At 39.2% G+C, this 19,123-nt stretch overlaps 1 protein-coding gene across 1 annotated transcript in view; it reads right to left on the reverse strand.

The window, feature by feature from the left end:
• Nucleotides 1-17,098: 17,098 nt before the first annotated feature.
• Nucleotides 17,099-19,123, reverse strand: part of LOC308616373 (zinc finger protein 300-like) — a gene marked incomplete at its 5' end in the record, with an annotated part of 101,601 nt that continues 99,576 nt past the window's right edge. The window contains one exon of the mRNA XM_081232625.1: nucleotides 17,099-17,987. The remainder of the gene's footprint in view (nucleotides 17,988-19,123) is intronic.

Raw genomic sequence — 19,123 nt, forward strand, 5'->3', positions numbered from 1 at the left:
TGTGATGTAGGCTGGGCTGTGGGCTCACCCTCCATTTTGTGGCCCAATAAATGAACTCACTTTATCACAACAGTATAAGAAATATATTTTAATGAATCTTTAAATTGTTATTAGTGGCTTTAGAATTTCCACTACTGGGGTTTTTTATACTTCATTACTTTTAATCAAGATTTGTACCTCAGAAAACACACTTAAAATTTTGTTGTTATTGTTGCTGTTGTTGTTAGAAAAAATCTAGTATGACTGCTGCTGTGTCACTTGTTCATGGCAATTATCTGGGACATGTATAACAAAGAATGCATACTAAAAATGAAGATATTTTGTGCTCTAGGAATCGAACCGCAGTTGGCCAAAGAATGATTTATGGAATCCCTGAACATCAGGGCAGTAGATTGCTCTTATTTTCAATTTTTCCATACTTAGTACTAAATTATTTTGAACTTATGGGAAGTTAAGCTAAATAAACCACAACTTTTCATTTTGTTGCAAGAAGTCTGACACTTTCAAAAGGGACTAATACTCTTTCTTGGTATAATGGATTGAACAGTGGCCCCCAAAAGCTTTGTCCACTTCCTAATTCTCTGAACCTATGAATGTGAACTCATTTGGGAAAAAGGTCTTTGTTGATGTCATTAAGTTAAGGATTTTGAGATAAAGAGATCACCCTGGATTATTTGAGTGGGCTCTAAATCCAAAGACAAGCATCCTTATGAAAGTCACATAGAGGAGAGACACAGAGAGAGAAGAGGAAGAGGCAATCTGACCATGGGGGCAGAGACAGGAGTGATGTGGCCACAAGCCAAGGAATGCTCAGAGCCAGCAAAGGACAGAAGAGCCAAGCAATGCATTGTCCCCCAGAGCCTCTGGAGGGAGTGTGGCCCTGCTGACACCTTAATTTCAGACCTCTGGCATCTAAAACTGTGAGAGGATAATTTTCTCTTGTTTTAAGCCACTAAGTTTGTGGAAATTTGTTAAGGCAGCCCTAGGAAACTAATACACTTGGTAAACTGATGTGGGATGACAAAGTTTTTCAACAACTGTATGAATGCTAAAAATTCTAAAAAGTAAACAATACTGGATAAGGAGAGATAACATATACACACTGGAAAGGGAAAGGAGAAGGAGAAGGAAGGGGTTCAGGGAAGAGAGAAAAAGAAGGGTGGTAATCATAATGTGAGCTAAGATTTGTCAGGCTTCCAGCAAAAGTATAAACTGTTGGAGTCCAGGGCAGGCTGCCCCCAAATATTCCACAGTGGCACATTATTTTGAATTACAGTTATTTAAGAAACGGCTAACACAAGAGGGACACGTCAACCCTCCTGTCTCCCGGAAGGCAGGAAATAAATCTCCCATGTGAAAGGTGCCCTCCCCACGTCTGGAGGTAAAAGGACACACTTATCGCCAGAGATAGGGAGTTCAGCCTGAGAATCCTGTATAAACAAACCTTGTTACTTCTTTAATTCACTACCCAAGCCCCAAATCTGTTTAGATTCTTCACTAATTAAGCACCCAAAGCCTAAGTTTGTCCCGTTGATTCCTCACAAATTTATTGTCTAAAAAGTATAAAAGCTGCTTCTTTTGTAGGAATATGCTATAGTTTGTTTAGTCGTTTTACTGTTTATGGACATTTAGGTTGTTTCCCATTTGGGGCTATTATGAACCAGGCTGCTAACACTCTTCTTTTAATCTTTTTGTGAACATGCTTTAATTTCTCTTGGATAAGTGCCTGAGTGGAATTGTTTCGTCATAGGGTAAGATGCAAATTTAATTATATAACCAACTGCTGGACAGATCTTCAAAGTGGCTGTACATTTTATACTCCCAGCAGCAATGCATGAGTGTTCCAGTTGAGTTACATCCTTATCAACATTTGGTATAGTCTTTTTTATTTTACTCATTAATTCTGACATTTCTGTGAAATGATATATCATCGGTGGTTTTAATTTGCATTTCTCCATTGACTGAAGATATTGAGCACTTTTCCAGGAGTTTATTAGCAAACTACTCTTCTTTTCTGAAGTAACTGTTCCAAGTCTTTTGCCTATTTTTAAAAATTGGGCTTTTTGGGAGACCCTCAAGATGGCAGAGGAGTAAGACGTGGCAATCACCTTCCTCCCCACAAATACATCAAAAATACATCTACACGTGGAACAACTCCTACAGAACACCTACTGAAAGCTGGCAGAAGACCTCAGACTTCCCAAAAGGCAAGAAACTCCCCACGTACCTGGCCGTGTGGCTGACAGGGTATTGGTGCTCCAGCTGGGTGTCAGGCCTGTGCCTATGAGGTGGGAAAGCCGAGTTCATGATATTGGTCCGCCAGACACCTCCCAGCTGCACGTAATATCAAATGGTGAAAGCTCTCCCAGAGATCTCCATCTCAGTGCTAAGACCCAGCTGCACTCAACGACCAGCAAGCTACAGTGCTGGACACCCTATGCCAAACAAATAGCAAGACAGGAACACAACACCACCCATTAGCAGAGAGGCTGCCTAAAATCATAATAAGGTCACAAACATCCCAAAACACACCAATGGACGTGGTCCTGCCCGCCAGAAAGACAAGATCCAGCCTCATCCACCAGAACACAGGAACCAGTTCCCTCCACCAGGAAGCCTACACAACCCACTGAACCACTGGGGGCAGACACCAAAAACAAAGGGAACTACGAACCTGCAGCCTGCGAAAACGAGACCCCAAACACAGTAAGTTAAGCAAAATAAGAACACAGAGAAACACACAGCAGAAGAAGGAGCAAGGTAAAAACCCACCAGACCAAACAAATGAAGAGGAAATCAGCAGTCTACCTGAAAAAGAATTCAGAGTAATGATAGTAAACATGAACCAAAATCTTGAAAATAGAATGGAGAAAATACTAGAAATGTTTAACAAGGACCTAGGAGAACTAAAGAGCAAACAAACAATGATGAACAACACGATGCATCAAATTAAAAATTCTCTAGAAGGAATCAATAGCAGAATAACTGAGGCAGAAGAACGGATAAGTGACCTGGAAGATAAAATAGTGGAAATAACTAGCACAGAGCAGAATAAAGAAAAAAGAATGAAAAGAGTTGAGGACAGTGTCCTCAAACACTGGGACAACATTAAATGCACCAACATTCGAATTATAGGGGTCCCAGAAGAAGAAGAGAAAAAGAAAGGGACTGAGAAAATATTTGAAGAGATTATAGTTGAAAACTTCCCTAATATGGGAAAGGAAATAGTCAATCATATCCAGGAAGTGCAGAGAGTCCCATACGGGATAAATCCAAGGAGAAACACATCAAGACACATATTAATCAAACTATCAAAAATTAAATACAAAGAAAAAATATTAAAAGCAGCCAGGGAAAACCAACAAATAACATACAAGGGAATCCCCAGAAGGTTAAGAGCTGATCTTTCAGCAGAAACTCTGCAAGCCAGAAGGCAGTGGCAGGACATATTTAAAGTGATGAAAGGGAAAAACCTACAACCAAGATTACTCTACCCAGCAAGGATCTCATTCAGATTTGACAGAGACATTAAAATCTTTACAGACAAGCAAAAGCTAAGAGAATTCAGCACCACCATACCAGCTTTACAACAAATGCTAAAGGAACTTCTCTAGGCAGGAAACACAAGAGAAGGAAAAGACCTACAATAACAAACCCAAAACAATTAAGAAAATGGTAATAGGAACAAACATATCGATAACTACCTTAAACGTAAATGGATTAAATGCTCCAACCAAAAGACGTAGACTGGCTGAATGGATACAAAAACAAGATCCATATGTATGTTGTCTATAAGAGACCACCTCAGACCTAGGGACACATACAGACTGAAAGTGAGGGGATGGAAAAAGATATTCCATGCAAATGGAAATCAAAAGAAAGCTGGAGTAGCTATTCTCATATCAGACAAAATAGACTTTAAAATAAAGACTATTACAAGAGACAAAGAAGGACACTACATAATGACCAAGGGATCAATCCAAGAAAAAGATATAACAATTGTAAATATTTATGTACCCAACACAGGAGCACCTCAATACATAAGGCAAAAGCTAATAGCCATAAAAGGGGAAATGGACAGTAACACAATCATAGTAAGGGACTTTAACACCCCACTTTCGCCAATGGACAGATCATCCAAAATGAAAATAAATAAGGAAACATGAGCTTTAAATGATACATTAAACAAGATAGACTTAATTGATATTTATAGGACATTCCACCCATAAACAACAGAATACACTTTCTTCTCAAGTGCTCATGGAACATTCTCCAGGATAGATCATATCTTGGGTCACAAATCAAGCCTTGGTAAATTTAAGAAAATTGAAATCGTATCAATTATCTTTGCCAACCACAACGTTATGAGACTAGATATCAATTACAGGAAAAAAATCTGTAAAAAATAAAAACACATGGGGGCTAAACAATACACTACTAAATAACCAAGAGATCACTGAAGAAATCAAAGAGGAAATCAAAAAATACCTAGAAACAAATGACAATGAAAACACAGTGACCCCAAACCTATGGGATGCAGCAAAAGCAGTTCTAAGAGGGAAGTTTATAGCAATACAATCCTACCTCAAGAAACAAGAAACATCTCAAATAAACAACCTAACCTTACACCTAAAGCAATTAGAGAAAGAAGAAAAAAAAACCCCAAAGTTAGCAGAAGGAAAGAAATCATAAAGATCAGATCAGAAATAAATGAAAAAGAAATGAAGGAAACAAAAGCAAAGATCAATAAAACTAAAAGGTGGTTCTCTGAGAAGATAAAAAAAATTGATAAACCATTAGCCAGACTCATCAAGAAAAAAAGGGAGAAGACTCAAATCAATAGAATTAGAAATGAAAAAGGAGAAGTAACAACTGACACTGCAGAGATACAAAGGATCATGAGAGATTACTACAAGCAACTATATACCAATAAAATGGACAACCTGAAAGAAATGGACAAATTCTTAAAAAAGCACAACCTTCTGAGACTGAACCAGGAAGACATAGAAAATATAAACAGACCAATCACAAGCACCGAAATTGAAACTGTGATTTAAAATCTTCCAACAAACAAAAGCCCAGGACCAGATGGCTTCACAGGCAAATTCTATCAAACATTTAGAGAAGAGCTAACACCTATCCTTCTCAAACTCTTCCAAAATACAGCAGAGGGAGGAACACTCCCTAACTCATTCTATGAGGCCACCATTACCCTGATACCAAAACCAGACGATGGTGTCACAAAGAAGGAAAACTACAGGCCAATATGACTGATGAACATAGATGCAAAAATCCTCAACAAAATACTAGCAAACAAAATCCAACAACACATTAAAAGGATCATACAGGGCCTCCCTGGTGGCGCAGTGGTTGAGAGTCCGCCTGCCGATGCAGGGGATACGGGTTCGTGCCCCGGTCCGGGAGGATCCCATATGCCGCGGAGCGGCTGGGCCCGTGAGCCATGGCCGCTGAGCCTGCGCGTCCGGAGCCTGTGCTCCGCAACGGGAGAGGCCACAACAGTGAGAGGCCCGCATACCGCAAAAAAAAAAAAAAAAAAAAAAAAAAAAAAGGATCATACACTATGATCAAGTGGGGTTTATCACAGGAATGCAGTTTCTTTAATACACACAAATCAATCAATGTGATAAATCATATTAACAAACTGAAGAATAAAAACCATATGATCATCTCAACAGATGCAGAAAAAGCTTTTGACAAAATTCAACACCAATTTATGATAAAAACCCTCCAGAAAGTAGGCATAGAGGGAACTTACCTCAACCTAATAAAGGCCACATATGACAAACCCACAGCCAACATCGTTCTCAACGGTGAAAAACTGAAACCATTTCCTCTAGATCAGGAACAAGACAAGGTTGTCCACTCTCACCACTATTATTCAACATAGTTTTGGAAGTTTTAGCCACAGCAATCAGAGAAGAAAAAGAAATAAAAGGAATCCAAATTGGAAAAGATGAATTAAAGCTGCCACTGTTTGCAGATGACATGATACTATACACAGAGAATCCTAAAGATGCTACCAGAAAACTACTAGAGCTAATCAATGAATTTGGTAAAGTAGCAGGATACAAAATTAATGCACAGAAATCTCTTGCATTCCTATACATTAATGATGAAAAATCTGAAAGAGAAATTAAGGAAACACTCCCATTTACCATTGCAACAAAAAGAATAAAATAACTAGGAATAAACCTACCTAAGGAGACAAAAGACTTGTATGCAGAAAACTATAAGACACTGATGAAAGAAATTAAAGGTGATACAAACAGATGGAGAGATATACCATGTTCTTGGATTGGAAGATTCAACATTGTGAAAATGACTCTACTACCCAAAGCAATCTATAGATTCAATGCAATCCCTATCAAACTACCAATGTCATTTTTCACAGAACTAGAACAAAAAATTTCACAATTTGTATGGAAACACAAAAGACCCCGAATAGCCAAAGCAATCTTGAGGAAGAAAAATGGAGCTGGAGGAATCAGGCTCCCTGACTTCAGACTATACTACAAAGCTACAGTAATCAAGACAGTATGGTACTGGCACAAAAACAGAAATATAGACCAATGGAACAGGATAGAAAGCCCAGAGATAAACCCACATACATATGGTCAACTTATTTTTGATAAAGGAGGCAAGAATATACAATGGAGAAAAGACAGCCTCTTCAATAAGTGATGCTGGGAAAACTGGACAGCTACATGTAAAAGAATGAAATTAGAACACTCCTTAACACCATACACAAAAATAAACTCACAATGGATTAAAGACCTAAATGTAAGGCCAAACACTATCAAACTCTTAGAGGAAAACATAGGCAGAACACTCTATGACATAAATCACAGCAAGATCCTTTTGGACCCACCTCCTAGAGAAATGGAAATAAAAACAAAAATAAACAAATGGGACCTCATGAAACTTAAAAGCTTTTGCAGAGCAAAGGAAACCATAAACAAGACAAAAAGACCACCCTCAGAATGGGAGAAAATATTTGCAAATGAAGCAACTGACAAAGGATTAATCTGCAAAATATACAAGCAGCTCATACAGCTCAATATCAAAAAAACAAACAACCCAATCCAAAAATGGGCAGAAGACTTAAATAGACATTTCTCCAAAGAAGATATACAGATTGACAACAAACACATGAAAGGATGCTCAACATCACTAATCATTAGAGAAATGCAAATCAAAACTACAATGAGGTATCACCTCACACCAGTCAGAATGGCCATCATCAAAAAATCTGCAAACAATAAATGCTGGAGAGGGTGTGGAGAAAAGGGAACCCCCTTGCACTGTTGGTGGGAATGTAAATTGATACAGCCACTATGGAGAACAGTATGGAGGTTCCTCAAAAAACTAAAAATAGAACTACCATACGACCCAGCAATCCTACTACTGGGCATATACCCTGAGAAAACCATAATTCAAAAAGAGTCATGTACCACAATGTTCGTTGCAGCTCTATTTGCAATAGCCAGGACATGGAAGCAACCTAAGTGTCCATCGACAGATGAATGGATAAAGAAGATGTGGCACATATATACAATGGAATATTACTTAGCCATAAAAAGAAATGAAATTGAGTTATTTGTAGTGAGGTGGATGGACTAGAGTCTGTCATACAGAGTGAAATAAGTCAGAAAGAGAAAAATACCGTATGCTAACACATATACATGGAATCCAAAAAAACAAAACAAAAAAATGGTCATGAAGAACCTAGGGGCAGGACAGGAATAAAGTCGGAGATGCAGCAAATGGACTTGAGGACACGGGGAGGGGGAAGGGAAAGCTTGGACGAAGTGAGAGAGTGGCATGGACATATATACACTACCAAATGTAAAATAGATAGCTAGTGGGAAGCAGCCTCATAGCACAGGGAGATCAGCTCAGTGCTTTTTGACCACCTAGAGGGGTGGGATAGGGAGGGTGGGAGGGAGACACAAGAGGGAGGAGATATGGGGATGTATGTATATGTATAGCTGATTCACTTTGTTATACAGCAGAAACTAACACATCACTGTAAAGGAATTATACTCCAATAAAGATGTTAAAAAAATTAGGCTTTTTGTTGATTTCTAGGTATTCTCTATATAGTCTCGTGCAAGTTCTTTGCTGATATGTGTTTTACAAATATTGTCTCTCAGCCTTGTTTTGTGGCTTGTGTTTTAATTTTTTTTTTTTTTTTTTTTTTTTTGTGGTACGCGGGCTTCTCACTGCTGTGGCCTCTCCCGTTGCGGAGCACAGGCTCCGGATGCGCAGGCTCAGCGGCCATGGCGCACGGACCCAGCCGCTCCGCAGCATGTGGGATCTTCCCAAACCGGGGCACGAACCCGTGTCCCCTGCATCGGCAGGCGGACTCTCAACCACTGCGCCACCAGGGAAGCCGTGTTTTAATTTTTAAATGGTGTTTTGATTAGCAGACATCTCTAATCTGATAAAGCCTAACTGAATAATTTTCCTCTTATGGTTCACGCTTCTCGTGTTCTGTCCAAGAAATCTTTCTCTATCCCAAGCCTGTGAGGATATTCTATGTTATTTTTTTTTAGATTTATGGTTATGGTTTTCCAGTGAGGTCTACGAACCATCCCAAATTATGCCTTGAAGTCAAATGATGTAAATCTTCCAACTTCTTTTCAAAATTGTTTTGGCTTTTCTATATCTTTTGCATTTTTACATAAAATTAGGAATCAACACGTGAAAAAACCCAGCCAGAATTTTTTTTTTTTTTTTTAATGCAGTACGCGGGCCTCTCACTGTTGTGGCCTCTCCAGTTGCAGAGCACAGGCTCTGGACGCGCAGGCTCAGCGGCCATGGCTCACAGGCCTAGCCGCTCCGCGGCATGTGGGATCCTTCCCGACCGGGGCACGAAGCCCTGTCCCCTGCATCGGCAGGCGGACTCTCAACCACTGCGCCACCAGGGAAGCCCCCAGCCAGAATTTTGATTGGGTTTACATTCACCCATGCTCTTCTCCCTGGTTCCTTTCATGGAGTGTGGGATGGGCAAGCCTCTCTGCTTCCAGCAACTAAAGGCTGGATTCTGTAGAGATGGGGACCCTAATGATTGGGGGCTTTTTCCCTTTTGGGTCAGATGAGAACAGTTTTACTGAATGGAAACTGTTTAAGCAACATCCGTACCTGCTACATTACCAGGCCTGTAATGTTTATAAGTAAGTGAGTGTCTCTGGCATTTTGTTTGAATGGGCTGGTTTTCTTCATTGTGCTTGGAGAAAACCCAGAAGAAACATGTTGTCCCCACCCTGTTATCTCTAAGTGTCCTTAGACTTCTGTGTATCAAATTGAAACCCCAAACTAAAGACACAAACCATCCCATGCCCCTCCTGATCTTTTCCCAGGGCTCTCTCACTGCAGCTTAGTACCTTACCAGGAGGACATTGGCGAGCCCCTGAGCCCAGCACTGGAAGGTGCTTCAGGGCTGCCCTGGCCATTAATAATCTGGGCCTGAGTACAGTGTGTTTGGCAGCAGTAGTTGCTGGAGGTTTTCTGTTCTAGGCACCAAAATCCAAGCCACTCCTTTCTTCCTCCTGTGGAGGTGGGAGGACTTGCTTCTCTTTTTGTATTTCTTGCTGGGAGGGGCCAGCCATTTAGGTCCAGAGAGTCTGCCTGGAAAGTGGCTGGTTGTTGAGTTATCTCCCTGAGTCTCTAAGCTCAGCTCAGAAACCTGCAATCCTTCAATTTCAGGAACCTGAGAACAGCTCCCAGCAGAGGGTCAATGCTGTCCTTGTCTGGAGACAGAATAAGCTCAACGACTCCTATATGACGACTTGGGAAAAGTAGCCTTTTTCATAAATTCCTCTAATGTATGGAGCTTTTGGATACTGAATTTTCTGGGGAGGGTGCACTTATACTAGGGATCCTTAACCAGCCCTTGAATCAAGCAGAAATGGTGACCATCAAGGAGTTGAAGACATTATTTCGGCCAGGCCTATCAGCCAGGACTGTCATTTCTTATAAGCACATATATAGTTACTTTTCTAATCCTGTGAACTTCTGTGAAGTTAAAGTTTCAATACCGTGGATAATAACACAATACAAAGAGATCTTAATTGCAGTATATTCACCAGATCTGATCAGATGGTGATTGTCCAGCTACTGATGGGAAGGTGGGGGACAGGGGCTCTCAGTCATGCTGACACAGACTGAGCTCTTAAAATATGAGCCAATTCAACTACAAATGGACTCCCAGAAAGTAGTAGCTGGGAGAAATCACCACAATGTACAGCTCAGAGAGCGGTTGGGATGAAGTGACATGTCAGTCTTCCTCTGAGCAGTAAGAGTGTAATAATTAAAACTGGTGGAGGCAGGAGACTAGCCTCTGAATGGGAGTGGTCAAGGGGGAGGTGGCGGACATGGTGGTGGACATGGGCACGAAGGCGAGAGGGATCATCTTGTAGCTGCAGATATTTCTGTGTCTTCTATACACACTTTGTCAGTATGTCTGTAAATATCCCATTATGTTATTCTCTCCATTTCTTCCGACACTTCAGTTTTTCTTTAATTTTATATCTGTAATTCTCATTTTCATTTAACTCCTGAATTTTTGGATCTGCTTAGTTATGTTTTTTCAACTCATGTTCATTGATAAGCGGTGTGATTTAGTGGTTGAGAACACTGACCTCAAACCAGACGCCCTGCTTTTATCCACAGGCTACTCCAGCTATTAGCTGTGATCCTTGGACAACTTATTTAACCTCTCTGTGCTTCAGTTTCATCATCTGTAAGATAAAAATGATGATATTAACAGTATGAGACTCTATAGGGTGTATGTGAATACTATTTGAGATATATACATAAAGGGATTTAGAAGGATGATAGTAGTTTCTATGTAAGTATTTGTGACTACTTTTACATACACTACTTGTCATTTTCTAGGAACTCAAACAGTTCTGGCTATATTATTTTTTTTTTAGTTATCGCAAACAAAGAATGCCTTTCTGTTTGTCAGTCATCTTTATGCAAAGGAAGTACCGCAGGATAGCAATTTCAGTTGCAGTGTTAAAACAGTAGTAGCTGGATCAAAAATAGGAGAAAGAAGGAAGTTTCAGAATTTATTTTGATCTTAAGACACTACAGAAAAACTTGAGAGAACAGAACGCATGGCGATGGGCCCATGACTATATCATCACCTGCTTTGCTCCCTTGCTCTCTACATCTTCCTTCCACTTCCTTTCCTCTGTTATGTATTCCTCTCTCCTCTCTGTTATCTTCCACTTATATCTACATTTTCCCCATCTTCACCATTAAACTCCTAGAATTCCTAAATCAGTGAAAACTCATTCATATGACAAAGTTATTGAGCACTAACCAAGTGTTAAGAACTGAGCAAACTCAGGGCTCGAAACATAATTACAAATAAAGCCTAGCCTTTGTGTTCCTTTTTCCCTCCCTACTTATGAAAAGAATCTAAAAAGTTAGACAGTCACCCAAATCAACAATGGCCATGCAGGGATATGCCTCACATTTTATAAAATAGATATGTGCAAGGTACTGCAGGGGAACAGAGGAAAAGTTGTGCATGCAATGGACCACGTGTGAGAAAGTCATCCAGAAAAAATGACTCTTGACTTGAATTTTTAAAATGGAGTAATAATTCACTAGATGGAGACAAGAGTGAAGGGCATTCTAGACAGAAGAAACAACAAGTTTGAAGGCACATACGTATCCAACATCGTGGCATGTCTATACAAAAAATGATTGGTACTCTTTGGCTGGAGACAAAAGAAAGTATGTGAAACCGTGTGAGCAGTAACAGAAAGTTAGGAAGCATCAATATTACAAAGTACTTTATGTTCTAAGTCACAGATTTTTGGTTTTAATCTTTAAGTCAGAGACCAACTGTTAAGTGACATGCAAGCTCAGTGAAATTTGGGCAGCTGCTAATCAGTCCAGCCAAATGTTGCTATGTAGCAATGTAGGCTCAGTGTTGCCAGGCCATCCCGGTTATCAAGAGACACTCAAATCCAGAAGGTAAGTAAAATATAATTTTTAAATGTTGGTAACTAAATATGTCAATTATCAAGAGATCCAAACCAAACTTCACCTCTGTTAGGCAGTAGGAGCCATTGAAAAACTTAAGTTTTGAGAAGATTGCCTGGGGTGCAGCGTGGAAGGCACATGTATTCAGTGGCCACTGTGGCAACAGGCTGGTGAGTAAGGAGAGCATGCTGTAATCCCAGAAAGAAGTCAGAGGCAGTGGGAACAGGAAGTTTGAGACACTGTATAGTGATGACTGAAGATAATTTATTGATTTATCACCCTGGACTTGAGAGAGAATGTAGGATAATTCTCAAGATTCTGGATTATTCAGTTAGATGGGTAAAGTATGGTACACTGAGCTGAGGAATAAAAGCAGAGTTTGGTGGAAAATGAGTTCAGCTGTGGAAAATTTGGATCTATGGTGGCTTTCATTAATCTGATTGGAGATGTCCAGTACATACATAAGATGTATGTTTGGACCTTATCAAAGAGATCTAGACTAAGAATATAGTTTCTGATTTATTAACATGTTATTCAGAGCTTTTTATTTTAAAAATTTCATTAGGGGCTGCATATTATAGTTAAGAATTTGTTCCATGAAGAAAAAGAGAGCCTAGGATAGAGCTGTATAAAACATGATTTCGGGGAAGCATGTGAAGCATCAGAAGCATTACATGAAACTAAAGAGTGACTAAAAATGATAGATGAAAGTGAGAGCTGACATACAAAATCCAGTGATGGATCTTTAAGGAAGTATAAGCATCAAATACCTAATAAAGATGAAGCAACATATAAAGAAAATGTCCATTGGCTTTGGCACTACTAAGGTAATTGGTGAATTTAGAAAGAATATTTATAAATATTACAACTAGGAGTGTAAAAGGACTTTAAGAGATGTGGAATTCTCTAAATCCATAGAATAATGTGGAAATTGCACTTTAAGGAGATGGGAAATGATCCTAGAAGGATGTATGGTCTATGAAAACAATAAATTGGTGAATATGTAGAAACAACTAACAGAAAGATTTTTATTTAATAGTGGTAGTAACATCTAAATATAAGAGACTAAAACAATCTACAGAATGGAAAGGGAAGGGAGGAATGTCAAACTATTGTTTAAAATTCAATGACTTAAGAATGCACGCTAATTTTGCACAGCAAAGGAAACCATAAACAGGACAAAAAGACAAACCTCAGAATGGAAGAAAATATTTGCAAATGAAGAAACTGACAAAGGATTAATCTGCAAAATATACAAGCAGCTCATGCAGCTCAATATCAAAAAAACAAACAACCCAATCCAAAAATGGGCAGAAGACCTAAATAGACATTTCTCCAAAGAAGATATACAGATTGACAACAAACACATGAAAGGATGCTCAACATCACTAATCATTAGAGAAATGCAAATCAAAACTACAATGAGGTATCACCTCACACCAGTCAGAATGGCCATCATCAAAAAATCTACAAACAATAAATGCTGGAGAAGGTGTGGAGAAAAGGGAACCCTCTTGCACTGTTGGTGGGAATGTAAATTGATACAGCCCCTATGGAGAACAGTGTGGAGGTTCCTTAAAAAACTAAAAATAGAACTACCATATGACCCAGCAATCCCACTACTGGGCATATACCCTGAGAAAACCATAATTCAAAAAGAGTCATGTACCAAAATGTTAATTGCAGCTCTATTTACAATAGCCAGGACATGGAAGCAACCTAAGTGTCCATCGACAGATGAATGGATAAGGAAGATGTGGCACATATATACAATGGAATATTACTCAGCCATAAAAAGAAATGAAATTGAGTTATTTGTAGCGAGGTGGATGGACCTAGAGACTGTCATACAGAGTGAAGTAAGTCAGAAAGAGAAAAACAAATACCATATTCTAACACATATATATGGAATCTAAAAAAAAAAACGTTCTGAAGAACCTAGGGGCAGGACAGGAATAAAGACACAGATGTAGAGAATGGACTTGAGGACACAGGGAAGGGGAAGGGGAAGATGGGACGAAGTGAGAGAGTGGCATGGACATATATACACTACTAAATGTAAAATAGATAGCTAATGGGAAGCAGCCTCATAGCACAGGGAGATCAGCTCTGGTGCTTTGTGTCCACCTAGAGGGGTGGGATAGGGAGGGTGGGAAGGAGACGCAAGAGGGAGGAGATATGGGGATGTATGTATATGTATAGCTGATTCACTTTGTTATACAGCAGAAACTAACACACCATTGTAAAGCAATTATACTCCAATAAAAGATGTTAAAAAAAATAAAAGAATGCACGCTAAGATTTCAAGTGTAACCAAAGATTAGAGAGCATAATTTACAAATCAGAGAGAGAAGTGGAATAAGAAAATAAACTGATGCAATAAAAAAGGGGGGGATATTTTAAATGGTACTACTATCAATTAAAACTTAAAATGGTTAAATGGTAAATATGTCAAATATAAAAAAAAATACTAAAAGTCCAGTGTATTAAACTTACAATTAGTAAGACATGAATGGTCAGATTAGATTTTTTAAAACTTGAACTTCATGCTATTTACAATAGCCACACCCAAAACATATGACCATAGAAATTTTGAAAACAGAAGAATGGAAAAATATGTCAGTAAAAAATTAACCTAAACCAAATAACTGGTGTGACTATTTTACATTATGAAAATGTTTTAAGATGAAACATATCATTAGGCATAGGGGAGTAAGTACGAAATGACAAAGAATTTAATTCTTTAGGAAGATACATCACTTCCAAACATATATGTACCTAATAAAAGAGCTTTAAAGTTGATAACACAAAAAATAATAGAATCACAGAGAGAAACTAAGAAACCCACTGTCAGAATAGAATAGCTAAACATATCTTCCCATTATCGACAAGTCAAGGAGATTAGAACCACACGAGTAATCTTATCTTGAGCTAATATAGATATATAGACATCTGTATCTAGCAGTTAAAGAACACACATTCTTCTCAAGGCTATAAAACACATTTACAAAAATTGATTCTGTACTAACTAGGTCATAAGCTCATCTTCACAAATTTCAAAGAAGAGGCATCATTACAGATCATGTTTATTGACCACAACACAGTTAGAAGTTAGTAACAAAAAAGGTCACTTTAATCCCTAATATGTTTGCAAATTAAAGGCACGTTTATAAATTACCCATGGGTCAAAGAAGAAATCATGCCAATTGATATATAAGTGAATTAATGATTGTGAATAAATCATGTATCAAAACCTTTTTGGTTTTGTATATTTTAATTTATACTTATGGCTTATTATATTAGGAATGGAGACTGCAGGATAATAGTGAGTCCAAATAAAGAAGGTAAGAAACATACAACAAAATTATTCCCGATAAAGCAGTGGGAAGGCACTAAGAGTAGATTAAGAAAACAAAGGAAACTAATAAAAATGATTGATTTAGAAAACAAAGGTAAAATGGAGAGAATCAAGAAAGCCAAAAGAGAATTAAAAAAATACATAACTACCAGGGCTTCCCTGGTGGCGCAGTGGTTGAGAATCTGCCTGCCAATGCAGGGGACACGGGTTTGAGCCCTGGTCTGGGAAGATCCCACATGCCGCGGAGCAACTAGGCCCGTGAGCCACAATTACTGAGCCTGTGCATCGGGCGCCTGTGCTCCGCAACAAGAGAGGCTGCGAGAGTGAGAGGCCCACACACCGTGATGAAGAGTGGCCCCCACTTGCTGCAACTAGAGAAAGCCCTCGCACAGAAACGAAGACCCAACACAGCCATAAACAAACAAACAAACAAACAAACAAATAAATAAATAAAATACATAACTACCAATCTAGTATAGATTAAAATATAGTAAGAGAGTACCATCAAATAATTTATACTGATAATTCAACAGCTTAGATGAAATGACTGCTCCTGAGAAAATATAACTTACTAAAATATATCAAGAATAAAAAACCTGGGGCTTCCCTGGTGGCGCAGTGGTTGAGAATCTGCCTGCCAATGCAGGGAACATGGGTTCGAGCCCTGGTCTGGGAAGATCCCACATGCCGCGGAGCAACTAGCCCCGTGAGCCACAATTACTGAGCCTGCGCGTCTAGAGCCTGTGCTCTGCAACAAGAGAGGCCGCGATAGTGAGAGGCCTGCGCACCGCGATGAGGAGTGGCCCCCACTTGCCACAACTAGAGAAAGCCCTCGTACAGAAACGAAGAGCCAACACAGCCATAAATAAATAAATAAATAAAATTAAAAAAAAAAAAAAGAATAAAAAACCTAAATAGTCCTACAACAATAAATGAAACTGCAAAAATAGTTATTATCTTCTCTTATAGGAAGCACAAGTACAGCAGTTATATAGGCAATTCTCCAACAATTTCAAAAAGAGTTAATTCCAATCCTTTACAAAATCTCTGAATATGAAAAAGGAAGGAATTACATCTTAATTTATTCTGTGAAGCTAGTTTAACTTGATAACAAAACCAGATGAAGACAGGATAAGAAAGGCACACTAGAGTGTCTTTTTACCCATGAATTAAAACAAATTATTGGCACAATAAATCCAGCAGTCATTAGATGATTTTTCATTTTGACAAACATAAATGCAACTGGAGTCCTACAGGCAGAAAAAAGTAGAGAACAAGGTGGAAGTAATATTTGACTAAGAATTTTCCAAAAACAATGAAAAATATCAAGCCAAATGTCCATGTCTGGAAAACCTCAGGTAGAATAAATAATGAGCAATATAGACAACAAAACCCTCAAATAACCAACCAAATAAACAACTCCACCCACAAATCTAAACATCATTTTTGAACTGCTGACAATCAATGATAAAGAGAAAATCTTGAAGATATCAAGAAAATAAAGACATTAAATCAGAGGAATAACGATAAGAAGTATATGTCATAACTGGAAGACAATGGTATGACATCTTTAAATTTCTGAATCTCAAAACTGTCAAACCAGATTTCTAGTCATGATAAAAATATCTTCAAAGTCAAGGTGTCAGGAGCTCAGCTGAGCTAGAGACAGCTGAGCTGCCAGGTGTTGGAGTAGCCAATTTAGACAACAAGGCAAAATGAAAATAACAGCCAAGTTTTTAATCACTTACTGTCACAGTACAAGCAAGAGGCTAAACAGGAGAAAGCACTGACTCCTCCATTCCATTTTCCCTCAAGGAATGGTGCCTCAGTTAAGGGTTAAGTGGATTAGCACAAGATGTGGGGCTTGTCTCACTGCTGAGGGAGCCCTGATCAGAAAGCTCCCACAATTTCATGGACCTGGAAGCCAGGGGCAGGGAGAGTAGGCTAGACTTGGAAAAGTACTGAGTGCTGAGTCAGTGCGGAGAACAAGGATTCAAGATTCCCTCCCCTCTTCCCAACAAAGGGGTTTTGGCAGAAGTGTCTGACAAAGGCTTCTGCCAAGAGCCCCAGTGAAGAGGCCTCCAGAGGCACTTGAACTAGGAATGCAGATATACATAAGAGCATAGGTGGACAGGGGGCGGGTGGTGGAGTGGGGGGGTGGGGTGGGCCTGCGTCACTGACTGCAATTCCTTTCAGAGACTGCAATGCACAGGCTGTGCTCCAAGTCTGGTGTGGGGAGGGCAGCCAGATAAAGCTATAAAAAATTAATAAACAGAAACCTCCATTAAATAGAGTTGAGAGACCAGAAAGGGGAGCTCTCACACCCAGCACCATTGCAGAGCCCAAGAGGAAGAAGTCTCCTCTCCTTTCCTGGCAAGGACTCAGCCGAAGAAAAGCCACGGACTCTTTGTTAACTGCAGCCCTCCCAACTTCCTTTTCCCCTTTTCTTCTTTTGCTGTGTGGGGACTTGCATGTGGCTTGCCATGGTTGCAGATCCCGAATTGCAATTCTCTGCTGATCCTATATAAACCCATCTTTGCTGGAGAAATATCTGGCAATCTATGTTTCAGGTCCAGAAAGACTTTGTAATTGCCTATGGCCAGATCTGAAAAAAAATCACACATAGGTTTTTAGTCAGAAACAGGACTACTTGAAAGGTAAAACAAAGACTCTATGAGACAAATAAAAGTTGAGAGAATTCACTACCAGCAGAATGTGCTACAAAAATGTTAAGGACATTCTTTAGGGAGGAGGAATGTTATAGTAGACAGAAACTGCAACACCAAGAGTGAACCATAATGTAAACTATGGACTTGGAGTGATTATGATGTTCAATGTCCATTTATCAATTGCAACAAGTGTATCCCTCTGATGGGAAATGTTGATAATGGGGGAGGCTGTGCATGCGTGCGGACAGGGGAATCTATGAGAAATTTCTCCGCCTTCCTTTTCATTCTGCTTCAAATATAAAACTACCTTAAAAAAGTAGTCTCACAAAACAAAGAAACAAAAAACCAAACCACCACTCTTGTCATCATTTATGTTTTCATTAGTCTTGAGTCAGGGAGGCCTTAGGCAACCCTGTATACCAGCTCTCCTGTGTCATGCTTACTGAGTACCAGGTGCTGTGTTAGGCAGTTTACTGACATTCTCATTAGATTCCCATGATAACTTATGAGCTGAGTATTATTTTACAGAAAACAGAAGTTTAGTTCTAGCTAACACAAATTGAGCACTTCTTGTGTGCCAGGAATCGTGCTGTCTACTTTTCACAAATTGTCCTATTTATCCTCACCACCAACCTATGAGGTCATAGGTTCTATTATTTTCCTAATTCACAGTTGAAAAATCTGAAAGACAGAGTGTTTAAGTAATGTGCCCAAGCACATACAAGTAGGAAGCATTGGTGTCAGGATTCCAAAGACCCATGCTCTAAGTGCTAGATACATGGTTGCCTGGAAAATGTGGGAATGACAGTAGAATACAAAGAGAAAACTAAAGCAACACAGAAACATGAGAAAAGCAGAAAACTGGGAACTTTTCCACCTGGAAAAAAAATAATAAGATTAAATGTGGGAAAACAGTGCTAGCTATCTTCAAATATTTCCAAATTCTGAAGGGGAGAGTTCTCTGTGGTGCCAGGAACCATAGCTGACTTGGCTCACTGGGGGTATATTTTCATTTAAAGAAGAACTTTAAAGTACAAAGTTCCCTAACATCTCAGTGGGCAGCTTCAGTAGG

Source organism: Mesoplodon bidens (assembly GCF_964165515.1).
Source record: "Mesoplodon bidens genome assembly, chromosome: 4".
Classification (NCBI taxonomy): domain Eukaryota; kingdom Metazoa; phylum Chordata; class Mammalia; order Artiodactyla; family Ziphiidae; genus Mesoplodon; species Mesoplodon bidens.